Source organism: Erithacus rubecula (genome assembly GCF_903797595.1).
Source record: "Erithacus rubecula genome assembly, chromosome: 3".
NCBI classification, from domain to species: Eukaryota; Metazoa; Chordata; class Aves; order Passeriformes; family Muscicapidae; genus Erithacus; species Erithacus rubecula.
In genome coordinates this window covers 134,151,789-134,171,849 of record NC_136689.1, presented here as the reverse complement: position 1 = coordinate 134,171,849, position 20,061 = coordinate 134,151,789, and the positions used below count along the sequence as shown (strand labels likewise).

The 20,061-nt window shown below is 37.2% G+C and overlaps 1 protein-coding gene across 1 annotated transcript in view; it reads left to right on the top strand.

Moving 5' to 3' along the window:
• EIF3H (eukaryotic translation initiation factor 3 subunit H) overlaps positions 1–20,061 on the top strand; it is an 85,760-nt gene that overhangs the window by 48,143 nt on the left and 17,556 nt on the right. The gene's annotated exons all lie outside the window — the stretch shown is intronic.

Below are 20,061 nucleotides of genomic sequence, written 5' to 3'. Positions count from 1 at the left end.
AGTACTGAAGGAGTAATTGCATGCAGAAAATGGAAAGGTAGACAAAAGCTTAAAAGTAGAGAGATAAACTTTTATTTGTTGTAACAACAACAGCTTTTCCTTTCCCCTCCTGTCTTCTTTATTAATGTATTGAGGCGGTTGAATAGAAGAATGAATCTGTATTAGTTTTGTGAATTGATATGAAGAAATTATCAGTATACAGGTCAAAGCTAAAGAAAGCCCAATTATAATGGTTTTTGAACAAGAAGATACCAAGAGACTGGATTGTTTATTTGTTGCTTTGTGGACCCTGTACATTGGAACATTTGTGTTTTAAATTGCAATTGACTTCTTTTAAGATTGTGTCTAGAAGACAACTTGGGAGGATCCCCACATTTCGACTGTAAGCAGTATATTTAGTGAGCTTTGTGTATCAAAAAGAGATGTGTTTCAAGGTGGGATTTTCTAGGCAAAGTAAAGCTTGCTTGGATTGAAAAGAAAATGAGCTGTAGGGAATATAAAACCAAGGAAGAAAGGCAGCTGGGAATAATAATAAGAAAATACACTGGCTAGTTTTTATCAGCTGTCCTACTCAGAGAGGAAGTTGAGAGGTTTTGGAAATGGGTAAAAGGTGGATTCTGTAAAGCCTGAGCTGGTGAAGTGGCGTTCATTGGAAAGAAAGGTGCCCAAGCATGTCACGTGTCTAGAAAGGGTGAGGAGGTGTTAACTGGTGCTGTGGGAACATGCTGTTGTGATCCAGTCAGAAGGATCAAACTCAATTTGGGGATTGATCCTGCATTTTCTGTAAAACTAAACATATGCTTCAAGCCTTTTAGTTATTCTGCTATTCTGTCAGTCTACCAAGAATAGAAATCCTTCCTTCCCTTCCTTCCCTTCCTTCCCTTCCTTCCCTTCCTTCCCTTCCTTCCCTTCCTTCCCTTCCTTCCCTTCCTTCCCTTCCTTCCCTTCCTCCCTCCCAATGCAATTCACATTTGGAATTTGAATTGTATTTTTTGTGATTCCTCTTGTCTGCATAGCATTATGCAGAGAGGAAGACACGTTTTTTGATATGTACCATTATTTCCTTTGCACAACTTGATCTTACTCTTACTTGCCAGTAGCACCACAGGTCTGTGTATGGATGGAAATAGTGATGTGCACACACTGCAGGATAGAGAAGAGTGCAGAATGGCTGAAAGCAAGATAGGTCAACATTTTCAAGTCCTGCAACTCTGCTTGGCAATAGAACTTTGTAGATAGATAGAAACTATTTCCAAATTTAATTTTATGTAAAGATACTCAAATCAGTAGTTCTAATACCAGCAGCCTGAAGACCTTGACTATTAATGCATTCTTCTATTGCGTGCTTTTCTGTTTGAAACTGATTTGGATCTTAAATTATTAGAATACTTTATGTATTGATACATGGTGCCCCCTCAAATACCTGTTTTTGATGACAAAGTAATGCTTATTCTTTAGACAGCTTTCCAGGCAGAAGTGAGGGGTTTAGTTTGTTCGTTTGGTTTTTTTTTTTTTTGTTAAGAGAAGATTTGTGTTTTGGAATTCTGATGCTCCTTTTTAATCGTTTGCTGCGTAAATTCTGTGTCAGTATGTAAAGCACTCTGACTACGTATTTGTCCTTTGCACCATAAATTCAGTGAATTAAAGTTTCCAGTTAATGACACAGGGCCCTTGCTTTTAGTTTTACAATATTTTTTCCAGTTTCACAACTGTAAGAAAAAAAGTAGGGCTGTACGTATGCATTATTTGAACAATTCTGTAAGTTCTGGATGACTTTAAATTATTTAAATGTTATTTATGTGTCTTGCTGGTGTTTTCCCTAATGTTACAGCTCTTGTTAGGGCACTCATTGCTGGGAGCAGACCATTGCTGTTTCTGAAGCAAATGATTGTTGCTGCAGGAAGACCTTTGTAGGTAGAGTTTAATTTAAATATGTTCTTGGCTGTCAAATTTTGTAATTTAAGCACCCCTGGCAAAGCAAATCTTCGCTAACCAAGGCATTTATATTGTGACCTGAAAGCAACAGTGTATTGATTAAGTTGGATGGCTTCAGGAATGGTAAATTAACTGTAACATGTAATTTATCCCTTCTTAGATATTTTTAGGATTGGTTTTTTAAATGATGAGTAGCAAAAAAAAAAAAAAAACAAACAAAAAACCAAAAAACCCCCACAAACAACAACAAAAAAAACCCCAAACCTAAACAAAAAAAAAAAAAAAAATATTGATTGGGTACTTTTAGTTACAGTGCTGTTCATTCTAGAGGAGTGATTTTTTTCTCTGTAGTTGAACTTTGATAATGCACGTGGTTCAATCTATCAGCTGAGGGATAGATTCCTCTGTGCATTTGGCTGCCTGCTCCTGCTCCTGCCTTGTACAGGGTCTGGGGCTGGCATGGCCACAGGGCGAGTCAGATCAGCTTGTTGTGAATCCAGCAAATTGAGCACACCCATGTAGCTGGAGGAAGAGGAGGATTGGGTATGGACCACCCATTTCAGCAGCAGTCGAGGGTAAGGATTGAGTGTGACATGAAACAGTCTAATTTTTGTTCCCAGCTTATTAACTTTGTTGTCTGTTAACACAGCAGAGAGTTTATTTTATTATAAAATTAACCAAGAGCTGTAAACATTATTGTGGTGACTTGTTATATTCTTGGCTAAATATGCAGATATTGTCAGATACAGTAATTCTGAAATAGGCCTGAGCAAAATATTGCTTGTGTCACAGCTGCAGACTTGTCAAATTCTATAAAAAAGCTAAGGCAGCTGCCATGACTCTCATTAAGGAAAGAACTAAACTTGAGCTCACAAAGACAGGTTACTTGAGCATTTACATGATACTTGAGATTCATCCAAACTGCTCTATTATGTACAAGGCAGTGTAAATAGATAATGATTTCTAGACCCTAGCATGGAAGCTTCATTGGGCTCTCTGTATCAGATTAACATTTTGGTTGGTTGTGTTGGTTTGGTTTGTTTGGGGATATGGGATGATTTTTTTTCCCTACAACTTCTTTGAGCTCTAAAAAGCTTTTGCATCACACTTGTGTTCACAGTATTCCAAAGTTACATTGCACGGTGGATTATTTGCAGTGGCTATTTGGAAGAGAAGTTGAGGGCTTGCTTGGTTTTTCTTACATCTGTGCAAATGCAAGTGCTCCCTCCATGCCTTGGCTCTCCTTGCATCAGAAGTGATCCTTCTGTGTCCATTCTTCTCCTGCAGCCTCTCATGCCTTTTCTGCAGGGTGTCCAGGAGAAGGACATAAGAAACAATAATTTGGTATGCTTGGTCTTGCAGTTCTATTTCTGCAGGATACATTCTTGGTGTTGTTGATGATTTACATCGTGACACTACTGGCCTGATCACATTTTCTGTGGCTAGTCCTTAATTTCTGTTCCCTAGGTGATCACATTACATTTATGTCTTCCCTGTTTTTCTCCCATGTCTTGCATTAAATATATATAAAACATTATTATTATTATTATTAATGCATTTTTGCAAATTTAAGTGGGAGAAAAGTGCCCTGTACTAAGGGAGTTTTCTGCAGCACAGTTTGTGTTACCACGTAATCTATTTTTTGAAAGAGTTTTCATGTTCCTGTGATTAAACATCTTAATCACTTTCAGTTCTACTGTGGTATTTTTATCCAAGAAAAATAAGTTTGATGTGGATATCACTTCGTCATCTTCTGACTAAACAGATGCTTGCTTGGGTATTTATGCTTTTTTGTCCCAGGTTTGATGTTAGAATTGTGTAGTGACCAATTATGTTGGTCACCAAATGTTGTTTAGTGATCAGTTCTGTTTCCACTGCCTGTAATGTTCCTACCATTTATAACACTGTATAAAATCCAGTCTCTCTTTCGTCAGTACTAATGGAAGTGAATGATAGTATGAGGTGATGGAAACATTTTATTTCCTAAACACTTCCCAGTTTGCGTTGATTTCAGTTTCTCTGGAGGACTGATCTTTCACAGCTGTTGCAAAATGTAAGTGCATTTTTTCCCTGCAGTGCAGATATCTGCCTTTTTCTAAACTCTCCATGGCACAAAAGGGTCTTTTTAAAATGTCACAAATACAAAGCAATTTATGTTGGCATTAAATGTAAACATTTTGCTGTCATTGTTTATGGAAGAAATTGAAGGTTTAGGAGTGAATGAGTAAAAAAAAGATAAATATTGAGCAATCTCCTTATAGAAATAGGAATTTGAGTTACACATAGTTTGTTCCTTAGGAAATATCTTACATTCAATTTTATCAGTTACTGCTTGAAAATGCTTGGGGCTTCACTTCTATATAATTGCAGTAACTGTGCTGTCTACTGTCCACTCCTTGTTATTTTGACAATAAGTTTTGTCAAATGTAATGATATATGGATGAATTAATTGTAAGTTTGCTTGCACTCTAAAACTAGTGAAACTATATATATAGGCACATATCCAGCTTTATTTATATATATATATATATGTATATAAATATGCCTAGATAAATGGTTGCATATGTTTAAAACTGCCTAAAACCCCTTATGATATAAAATAATAGGATAGGTTTTAAATGAGATAACTTTACTTTTAGAAATTATTTTCCACTGAGAGTTAGTGCTGGGCATTAGTGCATACATATGGAAGCATAATGTTGATTCAGATGGAAGAGGAAATATCAATTTGGATTGAGGAATGTGTTCCTATAATCCTCCCTGTTCTCAGTTATTCTTGTAGAGCTTTGCATAGAGCTTGGAGCTATGGTGCGGGAATACTAACTTCAGTAGCAGATGTGAGCCTGAAGCTTATTACATGTTTCACCAGATGTTTCATTTATCTTTAGGGCAACCTTCTGGTTTGTTTTTTATATCAAACACTGTGAGAAATAAAATTCAGAATATATTTTAAACATGTTATGAATATTTGGAGATAAAGGAAACCTTTGATAACTTGAAATACCATTGTAATGTCTCATGTTAAATATATTTTTCTTTTAGATTGTATTTCAGCAAGATATTTTATAATTTTGTGTAATGAGCCAATCTGATTTAGACTAAGCTTGCTTATAAAGATAATGTAACCCTAAACAGAGCAGATTTTGTATGTTTATGTAAGGTTATTGTCTACTTCTATATGTATTAATAGTTCATGTGATTTGATATCTTACATACTTATTGCTAGAATTTGTTCACAGCATAAAGTAGTCTTTTGGATGGAGAAGCCTCAGCAATTCCAGTAATAATTGTGAATCTCAAGAAGAGATCCGATAGAATGATGCAGTTTATATTTCTTGAAGGAAATTATCTTAGGGCCACTTGTGGGTCTTATGGGTTTTTTCTTTGCACGATGGCCTTTACCTCTGTGCAGAATAGGGCATCAGAAATTCAGCTTCTGTGCACCCAAGCTGCTCTTGTGCTCAAACTGTGTGTCGTCCTTGCCATATTTCAGTTACAGCATTGTTCAAAAGCTGATGTGTGTCTGGTGTCTGTGAACAAAAAATAAGTGTAGCAAACCCATGTTTTGGAAAGTTTTACCAGGGAAAGTGGTAGAGGCCAGCAAGTGAAATGTTTATATGTGTTTAGTGAACTTGGTTTATCAAGCATGTTTAATATTGTGAATTGGGAATTTGAAGGTCTGTTTTAAGAGCTAATTAACATGTCTTTAAGTCCATTCCTGCTCCTCCTCATGCTTCCAAAGCAATGCCTAAGATGGGAGGCTGTGAGTGTAGACTTGGATTGCTACATGGCCTTTTGGTGAGAGAGGAGAGGAGAAGACCCTGGCCTCCTTCTCCTTCAAAGGACAACAGTGGAATGGGCAAAGTTTCACTTGTGTTGGGGTGATCATATAGCTCATTCTAGCTGCCTAGAAATCTCTAGAGGAGTGGCTGTCCATTGCAGAAATGGACATGGACAGGGTTCTGCTGAGTCCCAGGTGGAGATCTGGATTTGTGAAACCATTGTGAATTCAGCTCTCCCACAGAGAAGTTTCAGTAGTGCAGTTGTCAGTTTGTCAGAGTGTTTCTAGCTCTCAGGACTTTGGCAAAGATATTTGTTTGTCTGGAATCTTCTCTTCCACTTGCTGAAGGACTGGGACATGGTTTCAAGACTTCTGAACTCTTTAAGTGTAAGAATTGAAGAAAGAGTATTTGTAAAAAAAGTGTATTAGACTGTTAGCTAATGAGTAACTAAATGTATTGGTCAGTTAAAAGCCTGTTGTATTATGCTACCAATGAACATGATTTGGTTGGTGTTTTATGACTAAGGCTTTGTGCATACACGTCACAAGCTCTGTATCTGTCTGGATACATTAAGGTTCTCTAATTAGCATCATTGATTCAGACTTCCCACAAAAAGAAGCATTTTTTTTTCCAGTCCCCTTGAGTATATTCTAATGATAAAATATGGAGGAGGTATTTAAAACACATTGCAGTTTTAAAGTAGTTGTTTAGAGACTCCTGACAATTATATAAACATCTTTCTTCTAGGGCAGAGTAAACTTCTTACAAAGTTTGCAGATTTCCTACTGGGACCTGATACTGTGATTGTTAGACATAAATTGGTTAATTTAAAATAATTAGGTAAGCATAAATTGAGCTTATTCTTACTGAATTGTCACCTCAACAGATACCTCAAAGTTGCCACTGTTTCACTCATTAAATTTGTATTATTTTGAACTGTTTTCTGGTGTAAATGTATAACTGTGGCAAATGAAAGTTTTTAGTTTTTTTCAGTGAAATACTTCAAAAAATAGCATTCTTTGTAATATGTTGCAGAGAAGGAATCTTCAGCAGTCCATCTAGATGTAATTCTGGTTATATTGATATTAAAGAGAATTTACTGAATTTGCTCTTGATGGCTGCAGCACTGTTTTGTTTTTTTTTTTAAATTTAAATGCAACTTTAAAAATAGGACATCATGGTCAAGTACTAAGATGCTTTTAAATTTTCATTTCTTTCTGCCATGTTTCTCAGTTGAACAAAATGAATTCTCTAAGCCTCTATTTTCAAATCCTCTTGACTTTGCAGTTCAGTCCTTGGCTTTGTTTCCTTTTTGTCCTTTGACAGTTCTGTATTTTTGTATTTGCTTACCATATTGAACTGCAGATGCAAATCTAAGCACAGTTTGTGTAACAAAATATTTTCAGACTGGCTTACCCTTGTTAGTTTTTTTTGAAACAATTTCTGTTACATTTTTGATATTCAGTGAGAGTGTCTAAAATAAATATAGTGTGTGGCTGTTAACCAAAGATTTTGCACCTACTGTGACTCGTGTCGTGTTTGCATTTGAAAAAGTATTTAGGCTGAATCCCTTGAGAATTATATAGTGCTCTATATAATTGCTTCAAACATTTTCAATAACTAACAAAAAGATGAATGCAGAATGAAAATAAATGCTTTTGAAACACAAAAAAATCTCCAATGTGATTTCACACTGTGGTTGGTTGTTTCTAGAAACCTGTATTTTACTCAAGCTGAACTTGGTTTACTTATATTCTGGTATTTTTTTTGTTAGCAATTAACAGAACTTTGTGATCTTGGCCCCTTAAACAACAAACCAATAATGTTTTATGTGACTGGAACTAATGTTTGGCATTTCTTTTTGTTATTTTTCTTTACTATATTCTAACTTACAGAATCATTGAATTGCTGAGCTTGGAAGGAATGTGTAGAGGTCTCTGGTTCAATTCTGCTGCTCAAAGCTAGAGCAGGTTGAACTCATGAGTTTTAATTGTCTCCAAGGGGAGGTGGGGGGAGCTCTATGGCTTCTCTTGACAGCCTGTTGTGAAGTTTGCCCTTCCTCAGAGGTTGAAAGCAAGCTAATAAATAAGCTATTTTGTCATATATTTAAGTTGAATTTGCAAAATCTTCATGCACATGGATAAGATTCCTCTGAGTCTTCTCCAGCTCTCTCAGCTTCATCTTGCATGACAGATGCCCCAGTCCCCAGCCATCTTTGTGGCTGTTCTAAACTCTCTGCAGCTGGTCCATGTCTCATACTGGGGTGCCCAGAACTGGACACAGCACCAGTCTGCCCTGGCTTGTGCTGGTGCCTGGGATTCTTTCTGCCCAGGAGCAGGACGTTGCATTTGCCTTTGCTGAACTTTTTTCAAGCCTATTTAAGTCACTCTGAAGGCAGCACAAACCTCCTTCTAGTTTTTATCATGGCAAACTAGCCAAGAGTGCTTCTGTCCCATCATCCAGGTCATTAATGAGGATGACAGAAGAATATTGGACCCAGTATTGATCCCTTGGGCACACAGATAGGGACTGGCATCCGGATGGGCTTTGTGCTGCTGATACAGCCCTGCATGGCTCATCATCTTGTGGCTTCTTTCTGAAGTCTGTTTAGATAGTATTAATCTTGTTGTATTCTTTTTTTTCCCCCCTTCAACTGTAATTTGAATTTGTAAATAAAATGTCATTACAAAGGCATTTTGGCAGTCAGAGAAAAATAGGTACCACCAAGTGATTTGATGATTCATCTCTTCCTCATACAAAACTATTTTGCTTTGAGGCTTTGTTCAGAATAAATGGTGAGAGCTGTCCCAAGGGTTTATAGTCTTCAGAGAACGAGCAGGAGTGGAAAGAATTGAGTTGTCCAGCCCCCATCAGGGAGTCCTTCAGCTGAGCAAGCAGTGGAACCGCAGCCTGCTGCCTCCAGCTCTGATGTGCTGTGCATTTTCTCTTACTCATTAAAGAATTGATTGCAGTGAATCTGCCCCTCTGCTTCCCAACTTGTTTCCCATGTAAAAAACCTTCTTTAAGTTTATAACTTCCTTCTTGGCACAGAGCATTTTTTCTGCCTGCTCAAACAGGGTGTGAGTTCAGTTCTTGGCTACTTTAAAAGAACAAGCCACACTTAGATATAAAAGTTGCAAGTGCTATGTTGCTGAAATATTAGCTTTGGCTTGCAAAATCTTGCCATATGATGTTACAGGCCCTAGAAAGAAGAGGAATTCATCCTGACTCTGTCTTGCATAGGTTGTTCTAAAAGCTGTGAACTTTATTTTCTAAATTAAATATTCTTAAACTGTTATGAATTTTAGTTTTGCTTAAATTATTTGGTATACTTACATTTGAACATAGTGCACAGTCTCAAGTTGTTATGTGTCAAAGGCTGCTCCTGCAAAGACATGACTCTCTTTTATGTCAGATATCTAACCACCCCTATTTTATTGTTACTCTTGCTGGGCTATGGAATAGACTTCCTGAATCTGGCCTGAATTCATTGTTTTTTTGGAGACACATTGAAGAAGCGGTACTGATGCAGGCATTAGTAGTGTACCTTGGGCTTTAGGAACTCCACTGGGTAATACCAGTGATGATGCCATTCAGTAGATGCTGTGCACTGTTCTAGTTCCTTACTGCAGCAGTAAGTGTCAATTTTCTTCTTGAGAAGTTGCCTTTACCTTACTTTTTCTATGTATATAAAAGCATGGTCATATGCATTAACATTTACCATGGAAGTACACCTTGATTCATGATTAAATGCTTATTTATTTATGGGATGTGTGTGTGTGTGTGTGTGTATGTGTTCTTTCTCTATCCCTCTCCTTCCACCCCCCCTCACATCTGTATGTGTATATGTGTACATATATACACACATGTGACTGAAAATAAAGGAGACAGTAAGTGATGATGATGGATGTGATTTCCTAGGGAAGAAAATGGGACATGTAGTAGCAAACTGTGGAAGTTGTCTAGGACAATGTTGGAGGTCTGGTATAAAGACTCTGGGGATTTGGAGAATGTTAATGCAGTTAGTGCAGTTAGTCTGGATCTGTCTTGACCAGTTGGAACTATTCAGGGGTACCAGGTTTTACTTTTTTTGCATCAATGTAGAAAGCCTCTAAAACCATTGTTGTTTATGTACTGCAGTAGATTCCTGTGTGTTAAAACACTTCTGTGTGGGTCACCCTAACTTTGATGGTTTTTGTGTTAAAGTGGTGTGGTATCTGCCACTGAGCCTTTCAAAACTGTACCTGCTGGCTTTCTATGGCATCTCTGTTCTGAGTTGCTAACCCTGTGTTAAAGCTATTGGAGTTATTTGAAAGTCTGTGCTGTTATGCCTGAAACTGTACACTTTTAAAACCTTAAGTACTTTAATACTCTTTCACTGATTAAATGTTGTGCACGCTAATTAATTGATAGCTGCTGTGGTAGCAGTCATGTAAGGAAACAGTACAATGTTGTACTAATGAAGGGTAACAGTGGCATTTTTTAAACATCGTTGCTTAGCTGTATGGGATGAGATGTGTTGAAGATTTAGATGCCATCAGTTCTGGATGATGAATTTCTGGTCATAGTGTCATGTCTCACTGCAAGCTCTTGCTGCCTACTAGCATATGTGGCCACCATATAACTTCTTACATCTCCAATACCCTGCTAGTGCTATCACCTGTTATTTTGAAATGCACATGATATTATATGTAATACTTAGGGAGAAAGGAGGCTGATTTTCACATGCAGGAAAGGACTATATCTATGAGAATTTGATTTAATCTGTTGTTTCTTGATGCAGCCAACAGCTTCCAAAATAACTTTGCTGTGACTATTGGTTGGCAGGGAAGATTTAATAAAAAAGCTGAAAATGTCTAGTGATCTAATTTCAGTAATTTAGGAGTCTTTTGGGCAAATGCTTTCACAAGGTTTGAACTGCTAGTTCTGTTCTTCCTCTGAAATTAAATATTTTTCCTCAAGCTCCATAGAAAATGTTGGTCAGTGTCTTCTACTTTTAAACCCGTCTAAAATCAGTTTCTTTCATATTATTTCACAAACTTAAAACTATCATGAAGAGAATTGCAAACAGCTCCTGGTAGCCATCATGCTACAATGAAATACCAGTGTAATGTGTGCCCCTCAGAAACGGGAGTTGTTTGGTATACTCAGTTCTGGCTCTCATTGGGCATCATCTGTGTATGGATCCTTGGCCTTTTGCAGTGCAAACCTTGCACTTCATCTAGAGAAATCTTCAGGTGGGAGGGTTATTCACTTACCTTTTTGTAAGCCTGCACGTTAAGAATTGTTTGTGTTAGAGTTTGCATAATAAAAGCTGTGTTTTCCCTCTCATTTGAAGAGTTGCTTAGTGATAATAAGTGGTGGTGTAGTGACAATCGTTAGAACTAAACCAGAAGGGATTCTGTCACTCTGCTTTGCCTGCAAACTAAAGAAGGGGAAAGATTTCTGTTGTGGCAGGGATTGAAAGCAATGGGTCTTGACTCATTTTATCTGGAAGTCAGTGCCTGGCAAAGCAAATGTCTGACCCTGGATCTTGTAGTGAAGAGATACTTGGTCATCTGTCTGCTGGGTAGGGGGCTTAGCTTGAGTTCTGACTGACTTGTACCTCCTGTGGATTAGAGTTGCGTTGCTTGTGGCTTGAAGACCTGTATGACAGTCATGAGGATGTAGATGCCTGTAGATGTTCCTACAGCAGAGATTCAAGTGAGGCTGCCCTTGGTTAGAGCTTTCAGCTGGTCAGATGGCATGTCTCAGTCTGTCTCTGTGTCCTGGGCTGCTCCATGGGATGTGTTACTTGGAGATGTAAGTGGGGTTCTAAGAATATTGGAAGAGGAGAGCTGGAACATCCTTGTGGTGTTGTGTTCATCTAGGTATTAGAGAAAGCTCCTAGTTGCTGTGTTGAATGAGGGGTGATAGTTAAGTGTTATTCTTACTGAAAAGAATGAAGTTAATGTGGCATTTCATAGCTGTTTGCTCAGCAAGTAACAGCACCTGGGCTGGACAAAAGTGGTAGACTTTGTAAAACTAGTTTGAATTTTGGGGGTTGCATCTGCCTTTCTGAAAGGAGCAATAGCTGCTGACTGCATCAGGCCTTCCCAGTGCATGGGGAGGTCTTGCCCTGCACAGTAGACCCCCAGTGGAAAAAGCAGTAAGGGCAATGCTGAAGAAAAAGTCAACTTTTAATATTTGAATAAAATACTTGAGTAATTTTGATTCAAAGGATGAGTTTATGGGGTGGCTTCCATGTTGTTCTGTTTTGCCAAAAATTAGAACTTCACTGATTCTCTCTGCTAAATGTTTAGTAGTGTTATCCCTACGTGATGGGCTGATGGAGGTCACATAAGAATAGCTGGTGTAACTTTCAGCTGAAGAAATAGGCAGTATCAATGAATTGCTATAAAGACAATTCAGGAAAATTGCTCTCTGGGAGCTGTGTGTACTTCACTGTTCACTCTGTGTTTTGTGAGCTTGAAACTTAAGAACAGTGTGAGAAAGTTTTGAAAAAAAGCTTGTGGATATTTAATACCAAAGCATCAGAAAACCACTTGCTTCGTTGTATCTGGTAACATAAGATGGGTGTTTTGACTTTAAATATGCTGTGGAAGATGTCCCTCTACTTCCCACTTGCCCCTTGAATTTCAGCAATGCAAATAGTGATTGGTAGAAAATACCCAAACTTTGAAGCTTTACAAAGTAGAAAAATGTTTTTTCTGTGTTTTGGGGGGAGATGAGGAATCTAAAAGCCCCCATATCCCTTATGTGAAGTCATCATTTTTATTCACTTACTGAAAAGTTATTGACAAAATGAGACTGTCGTTCTTGTGATGCATGCTGTATGAAATTTCTGATTTTCAAAAAGCAGGAATTTTTGATTTGTTTTCATTTCAGTCTGTTCCTGTTCTGCTTTCAAATTGTTGAATATGAAAATCTGTGTTACATTAAGAAAGTAAAAGTGACTGTGTAATTCATTAATCTTTAAACATTTCCAAATTTTTCCAGGTAATTAAATAACCTCTCTGAGTATTTATGTAATATAAAATTTCATAAAAAATACATTAATCTGATTGACATTTATGTAGGAAAGTAATTAGTTTCACCACACATTCTTGTCTTATTGTGTGCTTAATTGCTTTGTAACATTAAGGTAGATATTCTGTAAAGAATATGTTGATCTTTTGTAAAGAAAGAGCTTTTACATGTTAATGTAGCCTCACTAGAGTAAACAAGCAAAAATCCATGGCTGTTACACGAAGTTAAGGATATCTTAGGAAACTTTAAAAAGCCACTTCTTTTTTAAAGGATGTGTTTTGTTAGATATGAGGTTACTGTAACACAGAGTTGTTTTTGGACTATGTTAATTCCTTTTCATGCCTTTAATTCTACTTTCCACGTTAGCAGCCAGAATGATACTGGACAAAATTGGTGTAAGTAAAGGGAATACACTCCTAATAGAAAACAGTTGATGCTTTCATTAGGCATGTGATGTTTATTAGGAAATGAGATATCATCTTCCTGCTTTCTTACAAGGAAAGCAAGATTTAGGCTGCACAGATGGCATTTTTAGTAGTATAATTTACTGCCATCATGACAATGTAGGCTGACTGAAACTTTCTCTTGATAAAGATTTCGATCTCATATCAAATTTGTCTTCAATCAGTGTAGAAATAATAGTGTAGTAAGCCAAGTTCTTAGACAAGAATAATATTTACCTGCCATATAGGAAGAGATGGAGGATTAATTGGTGAGTGTTTGTAAGATACTGTGAAGATGGATCTTTCTAGATAATTGGAGAAAAACTACTTCAGAGAAAGCCTTCAAATATATTGCTTTTTCTTTTGACCATTTCTTAATAATCATTGCTAACAAAATAGTTGAATTATATTGTTTGATCTTAATTTCAAGATGCTAGTTTAAAGTGGATTTCTGAATTAAAAATGCTGTTTGAAAACTCAGTGTTTTAATATTTCTGAAAGATATTATTATAATGCTTTTATCCTTTGGAATAATGTTGCACACATTAGAAAACAATTTTGCAAGTTACCTTGATAGTCCTACCCATCTTATTTAGAGCCATCTTGAGGCTTGGAAGTATTTATTTAAAAACAGGACAAGTTCCTGTCATCTTGAGTTGTGTAGAGAATTGTGCAGTCAATGAGATTTAGGTGGTCCAGAATTTATCTGAGTGTTTTCCCGTGTGTTAATAAAATGCTGTAATAGGTGGATGGCTTTGATTGCTTCCCAATTCGGTGGTTGTGTGCTTAGACCAGAGCCCCGCTCGCTGTCAGAGAACCCTGGGCGAGTGCCAGCACATGTGCAGGAAGTGGTGTGCTTCCATTTGCTACTTTCCCCTGTCCTGTCACGCACATCCCCGTGTTCCCTGTTCCCTTGTTTTACTCATTTGCTCCCAAAACTTGTCCTTATCCTTTATTCCCACCTGGCAGAGCTGCCCTTTCCTGCCTCGCCCTGATCCGTCAGGAGCCGTGTCCTTGTTCTGGCCCGTGGTTGGAACCAGCTCTGTAAAGTAGCGAGGTTGTCGTGGGCAGTCACTGCTGCCTGTGCTGGGAGTCCCGATCCCGGGACAGAACCCCTGACACCAGGGCTGTGCTCATCTGCCCCGGCAGCTGCTGCCCAAACTGGTAATAAATAACAGTCTGGAGATACCTGCTTACCCTTGGGTGAGTATCTCCCGACAGAAGCACTCCAAATGTTGGTTTTTATTTTTATTGTGTTCTGTTATTTTTCACTGTTCACCTACTGGTTGTGATATCTCCTCTGGGTGTCCTGTACTTTTTTCCATAGAGCACAGTTAATATCATGCAGTGCTGTCATAAAACTAACATTGAGTTGTGATCAAGGTTAAAAATGAATGAGTTTACTGAGCGTACATAATGAATTGTTACTTAAGAGTCTTTCCTCTTCTGTTTCTCTCATTCTTTCTCATAAAAGCAAGGACCTTTTTGTTTTAGAAAAACATGAAAGTACTAGCAAAGCCTCAGTTGCTGTAATAAACATTAATTCAGAAGATGTTGGGCTTGCTCTTACTAGAGCAGTAGTGTTGGTGGCATAGATAGAGGGGATGCCTAAAGATTTGTAGTCAATTTATCTCGTAGCCTATACAGAAAATGGAAGATTTGTGCATGTTCAGTTTTTCTACCACAGTTGCTAACTCATTAGAACACAAAACTCCTTAAAAAAAAATTTGGCCAGATATGTTCAACCCTTTTTTTCATTCTTCAGTTTAGCAATTAAAATGGGGTTGAATTAAGTCTTTTGACTTGCTTTTCATTTTATGCTCTTATGACTATGACTCTTGGACTTTTGCCTATTTTCACATGATTTTTTTTCCCATCCAGCTACCTACAGACCCTCTGCTTAGCTTCCAAGTTTAGAGCAGGTCAGGTGCTTTCAGCCCAGTATAGCAAAAGTGCATAAAATAGAGCACTGTTTTGTAACCCTGACTTGATATTTCAGAGGAGGAAATTAATATTATTGAGGAAGGCAATATTTACTTTTAATTTTTTTTTCTCCATGAATAGGAGAATTGTTGAGTTACTGAGCTTGTGCATTTGTCTTGGGAGAAATGTGTGTGTGTGAGGTGGTTGGATATAGATAAAAATCTGTAAATATTTGTATGCATATGTGTTGCACACTTTGGACAGAGAAATACATTTCAACAGTATCTAAAGGCTTTTTTAGATGAAACACTGCCTTTTCTGGAATTAATTCTTGTTTTTCTTTTCTCATTCTTTTTAGTTGTGTGTTTTAACCATAACAAGTTGGTTGTGGTATTCCTTTTATTTGTATCTTCACAATTGGAATTGTTATCAATAGATGCAGTTATTGTGATTCATAGTTTTTTAGACAATTAATTGAGATTGTCTGTGTGGAGGGAAATGAATTAATCTGTTGTCTCCATAATTCTCTGTGTTAAATTAAATTAAATAAATCAATTTTCCTTCTTTTCAAATGCATATGCTGGTTCCTTGAACTAGCATCTGCTAACTTGGTTTAGTCATTGAAGATACTGTCTGAAGCATACATGTGGTTTGGCAAAGTTAATATGTATAGAAAAACCAAATTTTTTGTGCTGTGAAGTGTATAGCACTTGTTCAGAATGCATGCTACCACATGGTAGCACTTCAAAACAGATAAATTATTGCATTAAAAATACTATGCACATTAATAGCGGTGCCATAAAAGGAATATTTTGGCTGTTTTTCAGTATATTTTGACCAGATTAACCAAAATTTGCCAGCTTTTAGAGTTGGTTGTTACCCCTTTTTCACGGGGTCCAGTGCAGCCAGCTGGGTGAGGAGCAGCATAAAACCAGTCAGTCTGTGGCACCTAACACTGGTACTAAATAAATCCTTCTACTTTGATGGGACATGGCTTTTTAGGAGGGCATGTGAATTGCTGCTCATAAAACCAAATTTCTTAAGGTGCATCAACTTAAATTATCTTTTGGAAATTAAGGCCTTGAGCAAGTGAGGTGTCATCAAATATATTGCCTCCAGGCCACCATTGATCCGGGTTTCACATGTCACAATATTTACTGATGCTCTTAATGTGACCAGGCTGAAATGCATCTCCTGTGATGGTAACAATGACAATTTAAGGACTGAATTCCAGCAACATGCACATGTGAGTCCATAAGAGGTGAATTCTAATGAATTTTTCTTGGTAAAGAAACAATTCAGTAATAAGTAAACTTGGATCATTTGCCAGTTGTTTTTGAACCTGCAGGGTTTTAGATTTGTTTGCATTTTAGAATAATGAGGGACCTTTTTCAGTGCTTCAGCTCATTCAACCTGTTCTCAAATTAAGTTTTCAAATAGTGAAATTATTGACCAGATATTTTAAGGTATAGAAAACTTGGCTGAATTGTCCCAGTGTTGAATGGGCCATTACATCAGAGTTATGATTGTTAAGACCAATTCTTGGTCTTGTATCTGATGTATTGTGTACTTTCTTATTTTTTGTTTTTGTTGGGTTGTTTGTTTTGGTTTTTAAGTTTTGTTTATTTTTTGTTTGGTTTTGTTTGGTTTTGTTGTTCTTGGGGTCTTTGATCTTCTTTTTGTTGTTATTGTGGTATTTTTTGCGTTGTTTTTTTGTTGGTAAGGTAGGGCGTATATCTCCTATGTGTTAAAGCCCAGATAAAGTTTCTAATATTGGCAGTACTTCCTAGAAAAGGAGAATGTCTTTATGTTATTCTATCATTTTAAAAAAGATTTTACAATATTTATTAAACTACTGTAGTAGGATTTTCAGTCAAGGCATTTCGGTAATACAAATGCACACAAGTCAGTAATTTTCAAACAAAACGGTATAGTTTTGTATAGTTTTGCACTTTGTTTGCTTTAGGCAAATTCTAGTAATGCTTTCTAGCTTCCTTAATCCCTGCTCCCCTGCATTTGTTTGCAAACAACAACAACAACAAAATCAACATTTTAATAATAGCAGAAGAGAGAATCTTTCGTTTAAAAAAATCTACTTTAAAAAGGTGCTCATGAGAGGGGGATGGCTCAGGAGACAGAAGCTACAAGTTCCCAGTACAAGCAGCACCACTGCAAAGTGCAAGAGTGGCTGTTGGCATCCCTGAACAAAGTTTGTTTTAAATTGTAGATACACTGTCTAAATGTGAGGGAGAAGGAGGCAGCATCCTGGTCTGGCTGTTCCCCATCCCTTTTCTTTGCTCACCTCAGTTCTGGGCACTCAGACTAAGTGGCTCCCTCAGTGTCAGCTTTGGAGAGTGGCTTGGGAGGGACTGTGACACGAAACACTGAATTCATTAGAAAAGGTGCACAGCTGTCCCAAATGCTAGCAGATTGAGTAATAAATAGAAGGAGAGAGGGAGCTCTTGCCCAGTCTGTGCTGAGCTTCTAGGTAAAAATATGAAGTTCTGTAGATTGAGCAAGCGACGTCAAGAAACAGGGGTTACAGTATCAAAAAAAAAACAACTTGGGGGCTGTTATCCATTTGTGCAAGTTGGCTGCTTGTTGGAGCTATCTAGCTACTAATACATGTTATAAAATATATGTTTGGTTAAAAGAGTTTCCATTTCTCTCTGGTGGGGACTGCATCATGTTTTAATTTCTGCAGTTGTTTTCCCAAGGCAAAGATGTTAGCTATTGATGCTTTTTTGGTCCTTTGACATTTTTTCCACTATTGCCTTCATTATCATCTAACTGGTAACAGTCATGAGAGGAGGAATTGCTGTCATGAAATCTGGATGGTTTTCAGGGAGTCCTTTTTCTTCTGGACTGTATCTCTTACATCTCTTTGTGTTGCTAGGTGTACTGTGTTTAAGAAAAGAACTTGTCCAGGAATTTGGTTACCAGTTAGCTCTCAGAAGAACACTTCTGAGAGCATGATATGCCTTTATTCACATTTGTAAAAGATCTGGATGTTTTCCTGCTCTTGAGCATTGCGCTTCTTAAGAGGGAAATTATCTGGATGTATCAGCCACATGATTTCATAGGAATCTATGTCTAAGTATCTTTTCCCAATTGTTACATGAGCACCTGTCCTTTGAGAGTGTCCACCATTACAAGAGAATTGCCACTGCAAGGAGCAGTCTAGCTCAGCTATCTAAAAGTCCACATTTCATTTTATTTTATTTAATTATCACAGAATCTTTTATCTGTTTCAGCTGCTTTTGAAAATCCTTTCTAGTTTTTCCTCTTTATGACTTCATTTGTCTACAAAGGATCTAACTATAATCTAATTTTTTTAGCATGTTGTAGCAAGTCATGTGAGAAACAAGTAATTCTTGCTTTCCACACAGATATACTTTTGAAAAATTTATTTTAACCAAAAGAGTGTATGCTAGCTGCATTTAATAACTCGACCATATACTTTTTCAATTCAAAGTCATGGTTACAGCAGGAGTCTTTTAGTTTGTTTTGGAGGAGGTTTGTGTTCTTGTTTTAATTTTAAAACTTAGAAACTTACCATCTTCACCTCCAAAAAAGCCACAAAAACTTTTAAAGTTTAAGGACTGAACCTCTTTGACAAACTAGATCTTTGCTTTTGGCCAAACACTGAGATGCAAAAGCATTGGGCTCTGGGTAAGGAACTTCAGCCTGGCCTTTGTTTCTGGAAATAATACAATGAGCTTGCTTAGGTCTGGCAAGGGGGAAGGTTTTGATTCTGACTTGGAAATAGCTGTTTGATCAATTGTGCAGGCTGCCCTGAAGAGTGTAGAGGCATCTCCAGCTTTGCCTTGGTTTAGAGACAGGCACGTGGAGCAGGCCTCTCCTTTACTGGCTGTGTTAGGGCATTCAGAACAAAGCCTGGGTGGTTTTGCTGTATTAGTTCTGGGATGCTGCATTATCATGGTGCCCTGGATGAAACACAAATTTCACGTAATTTCTGTGAAGATACTATGGTACAGAATGCAATCACTAGTATATACTGATAGAAGAAGTCTGCGAGGGTTTCTGTAAATGTGCATAGGTTCCTTCAAAAATAGAGTCAGTCAGATATGGCAATTTAATGAGAAGGGCCAGAAGACTGCAAAATGTAGTTTGTGCTGCAAGGGTGAGTGATAAGTTGGAAAAATATTTGTCCAGTCTTGAAGAATGTCTCGTCATATCTTTAAACAATATGCATGGATTTTTTTTTTCCCCTTTTAAAATGATATGAAGTGGGGTCTGAAAATGTAGCACATTGTGCAGCTAATTAATTTGTGTTTCTCTCTTTTATAATGAATATCATATTTGCATCTGTACAAGTAGAAGCCTTAAAAAATGAAAAATTAACACATGTGTTCACACATGGGTGGGTGTGTGTTATCTTTGTAATTTTTGCAGCTGCAGACAAAACTTAAAGATTGGTGTAGTGTTGTTGCATTTGATTTCGTATGAGTTGGCTCCGAATGTAGGTTCATCTGATAATCACACTGATTTCTCTTTCCTTAAATTTAACCAGCAGGCACAGTGTCTGTCTGTTTAAAAGGTCTGATAGGCGATAAAGTGTGTTGTTCTTTTTGATGGGATTTTGTTAAATATTCCTGAATAGAGCTCTGGTCCATGAAGATGATCTGTTTGAATGAAGCATTTATTTAATAGAAATTGAATTTTGTGTTGGTACAATGAAACATTACAGCTGTTAGTGTAAAAAGCCTTACAGAAAATGTGTTCTCTACTGTTTAAAGTAACTTGCAATATTTAGATATATGTGTATATAAACAATAATATGTACATGCATGCATTCTTTGCATTTATATATGCTTAAGAAGAAGAAACAGTTGAAAATTTGAAATAAAATGCAGTCAAAACTATCTTAACAGCTGTAGCTAGTTCCCCAAGCTCTGATACAGAATATGTAGTTTTGTGTTGTGAAA